Here is a 12,973-nt window from a genome sequence, read left to right as displayed (position 1 = left end):
CACGAATAACATGATTAACACATTTTGCAATAAAGAGGCAAAACTAGCTTCACAGTCACCACGCAACTCTCGTTTGAATTCTGTGAAAACCAGCAAGGCAGTTTACACATCACGTTGTATTGGTCGCCTGGGACAAATATCGAACTTTAGTGAGGTAGCTCGTTGTCATCGTTACGTTTTATTTGAGTTTTATTTGGTATTTTATTTAAAGAGCGTGTGTATACTGACGCGTAAGTCAGCACTGCGCCGTTCATGTACACAAAAGGCAAACATAGAAAGACAAAACACTTCTCTTGAATGAATTGTACATGAATCTGATTACCATCAGTTGTACACCATGCGCAAGGGCGCCCTCTCTCTTTTAGGCGATCAAGGGAAACATAACTACTGCAAATGTGAACCACTTAAAATCTTGTAATTAGAGCGAGGGACGGATTAGAGATACACATTTCAAGATTGCTCGAACGCCCACACTTTATGATGTTATCGGATAATAGAACCCACTTGCATTGGAAGAGTTACAAATGTGTTACCCGGGGTTGTCGGGCAGAGAAATGGTGATGCCAAGTTTCTCAACATAAACAACTAAATAACTAAATAAATAACTAAATAACTAAATAAATAACTAAATAAATAACTAACTAACTAAATAAATAAATAAATAAATAAATAAATAAATAAATAAATAAATAAATAAATAAATAAATAAATAAATAAATAAATAAATAAATAAATAAATAAATAAATAAATATAAATAAATAAATTTACCAACAACTAGTATTTTATTCAACAATTGACAAGGGTATATTTAGAGAATACAACAATTAAATTATTTGATTAGGTTTCATGTTTTCCTGTACATTACAGTCTTTCAAAGTCTACTACAACCGTCAATACAAATGTTATTGTCACTGATATTTACTTATCATCACCAAACCGAACCAAAACACACCACTGTAACTAGAACCGTTTTAAGTTGCGCCGATGGCACAATCTATCAGATTATGCTAATGAGTTGTAATACAAGAATATGCATTGGTTTTTGTGGTCAGCGAGGTTGAGTGAGGGGGGACGAATCGCTGTACAATACTAGATAGCGTCTAATGTGACTTGTATGATGGGGAAGGACGGTCGCTTAATGATTGCACAAAGTAGATCTTAACAATACGTGGGAAATCAACACGACGAATCACGTCCAAATAAGGTTAATACATGCCGCTTTGAATATTATCTTGTATCTATCAGAAACACAGAAAGAATCCAAGAAATCGACATATATACAGCTATCACCTCACCTCTGCGTAGAAATTTTTGTTTTCAGTATACAAACAAACAAAAAACATGTATTTCAACTTGAAGACAGGGGAATATCATAACCAGTATAAAATACCTCGTTTTTATTCAAAATAGGTCGTGTGTCTGAAAGGTCAACATATAATATGTTCACCAGTTTACGTACCGACGTGACCTTAGAAAAAGTACGCATAACACTGATAGCTGTGAACAAGAAGCATTAGGGAAGATGCTCCAGGAAGATTTTCTTTTAAGACAAAACCTGCATGCGATAGAAAAACAAATACTCCTGGGACAGAAAATACAATTTAAGCGAATAAAATCATCACACATTTGATAGGGTAATGTACAACGATATTTAATGGAATTACAAATTATATTTTAAAGGTGAAACAAACAAATTTGCACAGTTTTTCGACCATATCCCGACCCAGAAAAAAAAATCTAAAAAAATTTCTGACCAACCTCTTACAAAATGGTTGAATCTAGTTACTATAGTAACAACTAGCTCTGTTTTTCAAAAACCCGATATGATATTACATATAGTATGTTTATGGCCACACACTGAGATAAGTTTTCCCCCCAGGAGTGGTATTTCATTTTGGAACAGCCGACTTGGATACTAGTGAGTACTCTTTTCTAGTATCTAATACCATTAGCCGAATGAATCAAGTTAATCCGTTATTAAACCAAAAAGAGGATTTTCGACTAATCGCGCTTGTATAGCTTCTTTTTTTAAAATAAAAATCGCTTTCCAGCAAATTACTCAATTTCCCGTTTAAGGCTACAATGCCACGCTTTCACCGACACTCCTTTTCATAGCAGTAGATTGGTGGCAAATGTTTCCATCGATTGAATGTTATACGCGCTGTGTATTACATTTACAAATAAATGCAGAGCAAGTTCAAGGTTATATCTCACAGTACAATTTGCACTCGGATAACTCACCTGCGTTGTTCAACGCCGGAATGCGTATCGTCACCTGCGCACACACGGGAATTGAGTCCCAAGCGACGATAACAACACACGCTAAAAACGCAGAAGCTCATGGATAGACGCTTGTTTGTAAACAATGACACGCTATGGCCATCTGACGCATGCGCAGGTGACGACTCTCCGCTTTGATGTGTGCATTAACTATAAGAACTAGGACACATATTTTCTTTCCATACAGAGATAGTTTTTACAATTTTCAAAATACCCGGTCCATTGTGAGTCAGTATACAATGTATTTTGGGAAGAAGACTATGTCGTGTCAGGTCATTTTAAATACGGTCATTCCAAACATCAACGGTTATTTGTATAATATTATTCATAATAAAAGTGTTTGTGGGTGCGTTGAGCAGAAGTCACGTTTGTCACCTACAAAGAAACAACTCATATAATATACAGTTCACTGTTAATATTTCCATTCATGGGGCCACAGTCAAAAATTACGATGGTGAAAAACCCCTGTAATTTGTAGCGACGTATGCCTCTTTCAGCATAGTAAGCGATTCGTGGGATGGCACTCGTAACTTCGGGGGCTTCATTAATCTCGCGCACGGATAATGAAGTCGATGATTGTCTCCTGCCTATACATTAGTAAATCACCATTCAGGTTCTAACCTGTTGAAAGCATATATCAGGCATGTGCACTTCGTGTGGGGGACTGTTATATAGAAAAGGGTGTGTTGCAGTTGTATCCAACTTCCCTTACTCGTTATGTCAATTACATTGATGGAGTCTGAGGATTATTATTCCTTCTGAACGGAGTGCGTAATTTACTGCCTCGTTTCGAAGATATACGAGTCTGCCAAGACAAAGCGTTTGGTAACCTTTCACACGACACCTTGGGTGTGGTTCAGGTACCGCACGTCGTTGAGGGCGTGGCGACTCCTAAATTATTCTTATAATGAATGGGCCACGCTGTTAGTGATTTTACTCGGTTAAATTGCACACAAGTCAAGTGCGCTCAAAAGATAAATTGTGTGAGATTAGCACATGACTATTTCGTCTTTTAATTTCTCAATCAATCTCGCATGTCACTGTTATGTGTGTGATTCAAAGGACGTTAAAACGTGTACGTATTGTCACATGACTAAACGTAGTTTCATACTAGTTTCAAAATAACGTTTATTTTACAAATATCTTGAATAACAACAAATTCCCGACGACTGATTGTGTATTAACACCACGATTCTAAACGATACTCTTGAACGAAAATGTTTGCATCGGGGAAAACATGTCCATTGCATGTCTTTTGCCCACGGCACTGTGCTTTATAGTGTACGCCGTTTGAATAAATCATTCCTAATGTAATATCAGAGTAATAATTTATAATGGTACGGGAAAGAGAGAAATAATTCACACACGCTTCAAGCGAAACTATCTCAGAATTTACAACCCAGACAGAATGTTGGATACACGCCTGTTTAATACAAGGAACATAAGACATTACTCGTTCGTTGACCACTCGATACTGACAACGTCTGGACGTCACTGTTACCTTTGACAGAGTTAGAACTTGCCATTAGGAAAGTCCCGCTCGGTATTCATGGCGTGTTCGTACGTGTTCTGTTGCCAGAGGTGGAGGGGGGGGGGGTGAGGGGAGTTTTCGCATGGCTTCATAACGATGATTTATTACAGTACGTTATTAATCGATATATTACAGAAAGACGGGAGAACTGAATAAGCAAGGCCCACAAGTTGTTATGTAATTTTTGTCCATTTTTGTTTCTCTTCGAAGTATCAGATAGCACACACGTGAATATGAATATAATATTCATCTGTTATAGAGTAGTGACTGGCACGGAAGGCATAGACAATAAAGAGACTAATAAAACCACCTTCTCGGATTTATCGAGTGGTTATTAAATTAATCATACAATAATAGCCACGGAAAGCTTCGTCTGCATGGAATGCAGCACATAATACCAGGAATGCCCTGGGCATCAATATAAATGCATTGTGCAACATGAGAAGAATATCGCATAACATCAAGAATGCACCACATAACACAATGAATCCACTGGAAATCATGAAAAATGTGTTGTACAACATGAGAAGAATATCGCATAACATTAAGAATGCACCACATAACATAATGAATTCACTGGACATCATGAAACATGTATTGTACATCATGAGAAGAATATCGCATAACATTAAGAATGCGCCACATAACACAATGAATCCACTGGGAATCATGAAAAATGTATTGTACATCATGAGAAGAATATCACATAACATTGAACATGTATCACATAACACAATGAATCCACTGGACATCATGAAAAATGTATTGTATAGCATGGGAAAAATATTGCATATTATTAAACGTGTACCACATAATACAAGGAATGCACCGTACAACATGGAAGGCATAGTGCTTAACATTAAATCCATCGCATAACAAGATTAATTCATTGTAAATCGGGATACAATGCATTGCATATTATGGGAAACACCCTGCATAACATCACAAATCCAGCACAAACCACGATGAATGCACTTGGCATCATGATGAATGCATTGTACAACATAGTAAACATGTTGCATCACATTAAAAATGCATAATATAACACACAGAATTTACTGTAAGTAAAAATGCACCACACAGTATGAAAATGAACTTCAAAACACAATGTACGCACTGCATATCATGATAAATGCACAATAGAAAATAGAAAACGTACTACACAACATTAATGCACCACATAACACGACGAATGCATTGCATCATATCATGAAAAACGCGCTGTACAACATGGGAAACATATAGCATGCACCATGATACAGAATGAAAAATGAACTTCAGAACACAAGGTATGAACTTCAAGACGCAACAAGGAAGGCATTCTACAACATCATAAATGCGGCGCATGGGCAACAGTGAATAAACAACACGCCATGTGAATGGCGACGTTATTTCTGTGTTGAGTCATTGGTGCCGTGTGACAAATATTTCTTGGCTGACAGGGTACTATTTGAAATCTGGGCTCTAGAATTCAGTTTTTAAATTCTATATCATTCTACTCTACCCGTAGAAACCTTCTTTCAAAATTATTTATCGCCTTTTAAATATAACAGTATAACAAAACAGAACAACATCATATTGGCCTAGTTTCGCTATTGACTGCACGCCGCCAATAAACAGTAAATTTTGTTATGCAATTTATACAAATTAGGACTGTGCCAAAATTATAAAATCATAGATTATCATAAGTACAATTCTGAAAATATATTTTGGATTTATAATGTACAAGTAATATGGCACCCGTTTTAGATATAATTGTATTTAGGATTTGTACAAAGGCACGTGACAGCAATTGGCCAATCAAAAATATGACTGACCTCAGTCTCATTGGCTTGTACGCGTATTTCTGAAATATACACGCATTGAAAGACCGCTAGAAAGCGGAGATGGTGATTAGTGATAAAGAAAGAAACGACAGTATTTATCAATACATAAATTGAATTTGTGTCCAACAGAGCTATTGACGTGTACAATTTTTCTGGTGTAAAAATTGAAAGACGATTAAATTACGCCAATTGTTGTGAATAAAAGAAATAACACGTATTCACAGCCGCACGTCCGATCCCTTCCACTTCGCACCATTCACTGCCGCAATCGATGCTTACGTTTTGACAAGCATCATTATAGCTTGCAGCGGTTGCCATAGCAACAACAAACATCATCACAACAACACAGTCAACGCTACTCTGCGCTTCCGCGAAAAAGTTTTTTTTTTTGTCTGGTAGGCATACACTTTTAGAAATAGCGCGATGAGTGGCGTGGTTAGGCGTATCTAGGGTAGACTACTTCTTACACCACGCTACAGAGACTTTTTTTACGGACATCTATAAAGCTAAAACCGTGACGCGGGCTTGAAAACATCTTCACGGTCACTCGATTAGACTTCCGATCCGATAACGACATGATATTTTAATTGCTTGTAACATTTACTTTTAGACAATTAGCGGTTAAAACTAAAATTAAAGACATTAAAATTATTGTTACGACTCCAGACTGAAGTATACATGGTTACATGACGGGTAAACGAATGTGGGGATAAGAGTGCTGGTGCGATGTCACGGCTGCAGCACGACATCGGCATTTTGTGTTACATTTGTACCTGGGATAAAATAACGAATCAACATTGCAATCACCTTCTCTTCTGTCTTTTTTTTCAGGATGTATCATTGACTAGCTCAACAAAATCCAAAACTTAATTTGAAATAACATGTATGTTTACCACTAGACAGGGAATGTATATTGACGCGATTACGAAAGCTAAGCACGCTTCAGACAAGGCTGCCCAATTAGCACACATTGTTATTCTTCGCCATGGCAATTCAACGTGCTGACAACACACGCTGTAATCATACTTTCAACTATGGCAAATATTAAAGTCAGCGAGAGCCCGTAGAGATTGCTTTATTATGTGACCTTATGTACGTCGATATATATTATTATGATCGAACATAAGACAAATTAAAATGATCGACGTGATGGTAGCATTGACGTCAGTGACGTCACGCTGTGAGTACTGAACTCAAGTACGTCATAGTGTACTTTCATACGCACATGCACATAATCGAACTGATTACGACATATTTCCTCCTTGTTATTTTGTCTGAATGGGGGCGATTAAACCCTCTAATATTGTTAATTTATATGATTGGGTACTTAGACATTTTTTCTATTCAAAATGGCCACCGCCAACTGAAACGAGGAGGAGTCGCGATGAGGAAATCACAAAACATGTGTTCCCATGGAAACGAGTCCGCGTTTTATTTGTATTTCGCCAGGCGACATATTGCTGCATCGTAGATTGCATCGTCTCTCAATACTCGTCTGTGGTTAAAAAATAATGGTGTAGGCACAATATTGGTCTAGTTCTTGTAACATACACGCGTTATTAGTCGTTTTAAACTCATCAACTCGAGTGTAACTAACTGCAATTACACCTCACTCACGACCTTCATATCAAAATAACTTGAGGGTTTTGTTTTTCACTGGCATCGGTCATTGAAGTATAATTGTGAGCTTGTCTGACTGGGTGATAATCTTAATTGAAAATGTCAAGCGTCTACAAGAATATGATTGCCCCCACTTGTGAACTGTCATTCAAGTTCCGCTGGCCGTGACGACAAAATCGGATAGTACAACAGGTCCCATAGAGCTGAATGCGTACGTTTAGCTCTGCTCAAACTCGGGCACACTGATGGCTGCATGCTGCATTACATACACGTACAAAACAATTAAAAATCAAGTTTGTCGAATAGAAAAATAATAAAATGAGAATTTTCCAAGTAAGTAGTCGCTGTCATCCGTTACTTACCGACTTAGCGGGAATTTAGCGGCTGAAAAATTGCCTTCATCCGCAGGATATGCCTCCCCTGCCAACCACGAAATGATCACCCAAACAATAAACTAAAAAGCAATCCTTCCTACCGACCAGTATCCGTTCCTCATCACTTATACCGGTGATTCGATTTAAACCTGGGGGTGTTTAGCGTGATCAGGAGGGTGTCTCATTGTCGCTAGAGCCTGTCGAGGATGTGTTTGACACCTGTTGGCGTTGATGTTCGACGTACGTAATGTCTACCTTTAGCATGCTATCGTCGCTACCGACCCACATTTTATGCATTACACCATTTTCCTTTTAAGAACATTCTGGAGTGTGCCATTTTTGCGTCACCTCAATGCATTACGGTGAATTAAATTGGACGCTAATGCGCAGTCGCAGATCGATACTTATACTCGCTGTATTGCCATTAACGGAGCTTATGAATGGGCTAATCTCGGAGGAATTCGGCGAACATTACTATTATTTGAGAATAAAAACCGATAAGTAATGACTTGTTAATCCTAGCCGATGCAAAATGAATTGGTATTCAATGAATGAATAAAAACCGACTACGTATAGCCTATTCGTAATACTATTAGAAAACTACATAGAACGGTATTAGTGTGTGAACGAAACGGCGATACAGAAAATTCTATTATCCAGTTAACTGACTAATGTCTCCTTGTTTGACAATATATATATTTAATGACGGAGTAGATGAAAAACTATTGTTTTGTCCTTTGAATTATCTGGAAATAATGGTAGTGAGAGCTGGACAAGTGTCAATCATCATCGTCAATTTGCTGATGTATAATTTATCAGTCAGTCAGTCATTGAGTATTTTTTTCAGTCACCCACATCCTAACCCAATGTTTATTTATTTATTTATTTATTTATTTATTTATTTATTTATTTATTTATTTATTTATTTATTTATTTATTTATTTATTTATTTATTTATTTATTTATTTATTTATTTATTTATTTATTTATTTATTTATTTATTTATTTATTTATTTATTTATTTATTTATTTATTTATTTATTTATTTATTTATTTAATTGTAGAAGCATTTATACAAGATAAAATCTGATAACTTCGAAAATACCTGTCAACAAACAGGCTAGTTTCTAATTGCTTTGACTGTTTGATATTCAGGTAGAAAATCAGCCACACTCTTGACTAAATTCGTTTGCATATTTTATTGCGTACTAGTCGTTAAATTCAGACCCGCGCGTGATATATGTTCTGTTTACGAATGTTTACGTTCCACGTCACCATAGCGACCCCCACGTTTCACAGTTTATTATTTCCCGGCCTTTCACCAATGCGATATGCAACAATAATCTTTACAAGTCTGTACCACATACGTTGAAACAATAATGGCTTCGGGGTAACAATATGTTCTACGTAATCTTTGGTGTATTTTTTGGTCGTCCAACAAAAAAAAGAAAGGCAAAAAATAAGGAATATAGTGACCTGACCTCTGTTAGCCAATATTCTGCCGTTGAAATATGATGAATAAGCTGAAGAATGATTTGTCCCGTTGAGTTGACTGTCAGCTTTCCCGACATACTTCTTAAACGTTCACTCAAAGTGTCAAAAGAGCCACCCGTCCATACACACACATACATACACGAAAAAGAGTTCCCAGTGTTAGACGCCGGCACATGTCCTTCTAAGGTAACTGGCCGTTGCCAAGGCTTGTGATTGAATATTACAGAGCAGTACGAGTACCTCGGGAAACGGTGACCTTATACTTGCATACATAATGAATTCAATGTGAAATACATGTAGTATTAATATTACTTCTTTGATGCTGCCACTGCAGAGTTACGCCTTTATTTGACCCACAAGCAGACCCGCAATTCAGTTAATGTCGTATCTACCGTAATTATAATTTATATCAAAGGTTTCATCTTCCTGTTCATGTGCGGACTGACAAGCTTGTTCATAAAATTCTTTTATTTGATATGGTACCAGAATAAAAATAAGTCTTAGACTTTAAACCAACTGTCTTTAAAATGGCCAACTGATTTACAGTAATTTACTCAGCCGGTAGTAATTTTCTTAAAAATTGCCAGTACCATTGAATCCGTCGACTACATCCTTAGGACTTTTAACATCTGCCATGATAACTTTTTTTTCAACTAATGAACATAGTCAAATTAATCTTTCATTTTGTTAATAGTTAATAGTGGGTAATTGAAATAAGTTACATTATCTATCGTCTATGAAGATTTTAATTGTAATATGAGATCTATAAAATTCCATAAATTAACAGTTTAATTTGCATTTTAAAGAATGGCGGTTGCATACCGCTTACATTTTGTAAAAAAAAAAATTGAAGAAAGAAAAACACGTTTATTTGGCATTTGAATGTCTGACAATTGCTGTATAACGAGGAATAACAACGTCACTAAGAAACGTGTCATTACAGCAAAACAAGACGATGTCGTTCGCATAATGGGAATAATAGTTTAATATAAACAGTCTAATTCGTGGACTTTCTCCCCCAGGTGGTAATAAAGAGGATTGTGACAGCCTACAAATTGTTTTGTACAGAGTGATTAGCCGCAGGTTAAGAAACCCAGCTACGCTTCGTGTTACCGTTCGTCGGGGAGTAACAAGGAATATGAAATTGCACAAGTCATTCGACAAATGTCAAGGCTACCTAACTAAGCCATAAAAGGACCCATGTATGTTTCATGCAATCAACAGTACAAATATTTGCCCACCGGCAAGATGCGATTTTATCCAAATTGCGCACGCTTAGATCGGTCATTAAAATGTCAGTCTGCGCTCGCCGACCGATAATTGCTTCCATGATATCCTTTCTACTGAAAAACAATTGAACAAATTGTCAATGAGTGCAATTTAAGTATATGCATGTCTTATCAGACTGTGTATCTAAAATGTGGGATAGGCCAACATTTTTGAATGGGCGTTTTACTGTACCGGCATTGACAATGTTAACACACACGTGATCGTGGTTCACATAAAACCTCATTCATATAGCAGTTTGCAATATTCCTGTATTGTGAGATATTTCGTTCTTTTTCCGTTTTGAAACAAGTATGTTTAAATAACCCTGCAATTTATTGACATTGGATCAAGTACATAATAATGCAAGTCATGAAGTGAATCTGCTATATAATCGTTCTGGATTTCCCGACTCATAGATCCAATTATACTCTGCATGATTTGGCTGATTGGCTGATTGTCTGGGACAATTTGTTCTACTTTTTAAACAAAAAAAAATCACGCAGCTCACGTATGGCCAGGCTGGACACGAGTGTGGTTATTAGGTTTAGCCGTGTGAAAAATGCAACCAAACGTACACCTGCCGGACCGACCGAAGTTCACATTCACCGAAACGCGAGATTTGCGTTGGATTAAGCTTACTTTGCAGCGGTGTTCCTATTTTATTCGATCGTTCGCTTTTCACTCAACTATGAATGAGGACAATAACGCTCTCCGGCGGGCAAAAACATCGTGACGTTGAAAGGTCTATGCTATCTTATATAGACCGAATGTAAGAGTGAATGGAATGTCCAATCGCCAATGCTGTTAAAATGATAACGCCGAATATTTTATATACGTCATTGGATTGATAGCATTGTCTCACTGCAATAAACGCAACCGTCAGCTGGAATGCAACCAAAAGCTGGTTCACCAACTCCAGAAATAAGCTTTTTTGCCGTAACACGACATAGTTTACGACAATATGTCCATCGTGCCATATAAGGATATGTTTTACCATATATTACAGCAAGCTGTTTGCTTATTGTTTTCATAATAACTAACATGTGTAATCACATGTACTTGAAATGACCCGCGTGATCGGCCTATCAACTACACGATTGTTAACACATATTCATATACATATACATATAGATATATATATCGATATCATATTTACAGAAAGTGTGCGCATGAATCAGGACCATTGTTTCCTTCAAACAAACATAAGTTTTCGTGTTTCATAACAAAAACAGCTGCCCATGATTGCAAATATGCTTCTATATCGATAATATAATGTACACGTGTTTCCACGGCAACGCACAGTGCTATGCGCAGTGTTAAATCATTATTTATTGGCCTCATTTGACGGTTCCTGTAGTCGATTTTTTCGCCCACTAAATGTTTTAAAAACTGATATTATAGTTAAAATACATTGTATAAATTGGACACACGTGAGGAAGACAATTTACTGGAACGCTAAATCCCCCAAAAATAACGTTTTCTGGATCAGCGCGTGTAAAACAATATATCATTTATCTGTTTATTGTGTGATCTCGCGTTATGCGTGAAATCAAAGGGAGAAACAAAACAAACAAAAGTCATAGCGTCGTAATGGCGACAAAACATCTCGTGAGATTCGCCAAACGCGAATTTATTTCCACGCTTAGTTGATTAATATGGTCAATGTTGATGAACTAAGGACACCTCAACACCATATTCCCATCTGAAATGTCGGCATTTTTGACATAGAACTATAAAAAAGGGAAATTCAAGTCGAAATTCATTCTATGATTTTTGCACAGACATTAAAACCACGCCTTTCACGTATCACGCGAGATCTCATAGTAAACGGGAAATCACCCACTGCGGAAACGAGTTGTTGAGCGCGCTGTCGTTAATACTCAATTGTTTTAATAATTGAATTTGACACGATTATCGGCGGATTGTTCATGTATCATGATTAATTTTGTAATTAACGACGGACGGAAACTCATGTTGTACTTATTTAGGCCGTAGGTACATAGAATCTAAAGAAAAAGAGAGACTTGAACCTTGAAAAGCACTGAAGATTGTGTTTTTTGTAATTAAGGTAGAATTCTACTCATAAATCAATCAGTCTGTTATTATTTTGCAATACATTGTACTCCCAGTCAATACAACAATACTGACTTGAGAAAAATATGTTTCGAGGCCAATTTATCAGTATTATAGCACTTTTAAATTGGTTCTCACAGCGGAGAAATTGTGCCATTTCATAATTGGTGAATAGAATATAGTACATTTGTATCCGGAATTATTTCAAATACCTGCGTTTTAAAAAAATGACAAGAACGCATCTTTTGTCAAACTTCGTATTCTATAGCATTGCAATTTCTTGTATTGGGAAAATAACAGAATTTTGTAATATACGATGATTCTGTCCACGAAAGTTCTTAAACCATAATTTTAACAAACGTTTCTCAACATTTCATCCGACCTACATTGCTTGAAGGACTCTCTTCTGTGCTCGTGTGCCATGTTTCAAATTCTATTTTTCTCGCAAATTGTATGTAACTAGCTGCCTCGGTTTCTGTGTGCATTCATTTAGTTATTTGTTCAG

At 36.6% G+C, this 12,973-nt stretch overlaps 1 long non-coding RNA gene across 1 annotated transcript in view; it reads right to left on the bottom strand.

Annotated features, from left to right (window-relative positions):
* LOC146729658 (uncharacterized) overlaps nucleotides 1-7,708 on the bottom strand; it is a 28,740-nt gene extending 21,032 nt beyond the window's left edge. The window contains exon 1 of the long non-coding RNA XR_014928083.1: nucleotides 7,621-7,708. This is a non-coding gene — a long non-coding RNA (uncharacterized LOC146729658). The remainder of the gene's footprint in view (nucleotides 1-7,620) is intronic.
* Nucleotides 7,709-12,973: the final 5,265 nt, after the last annotated feature.

The sequence above is a fragment of the Saccoglossus kowalevskii genome, chromosome 21 (assembly GCF_978046115.1).
Source record: "Saccoglossus kowalevskii chromosome 21, keSacKowa6.1, whole genome shotgun sequence".
NCBI classification, from domain to species: Eukaryota; Metazoa; Hemichordata; class Enteropneusta; family Harrimaniidae; genus Saccoglossus; species Saccoglossus kowalevskii.
The sequence above is the reverse complement of the archived record's forward strand: the minus strand, read 5'-3'. Positions and strand labels throughout refer to the sequence as shown.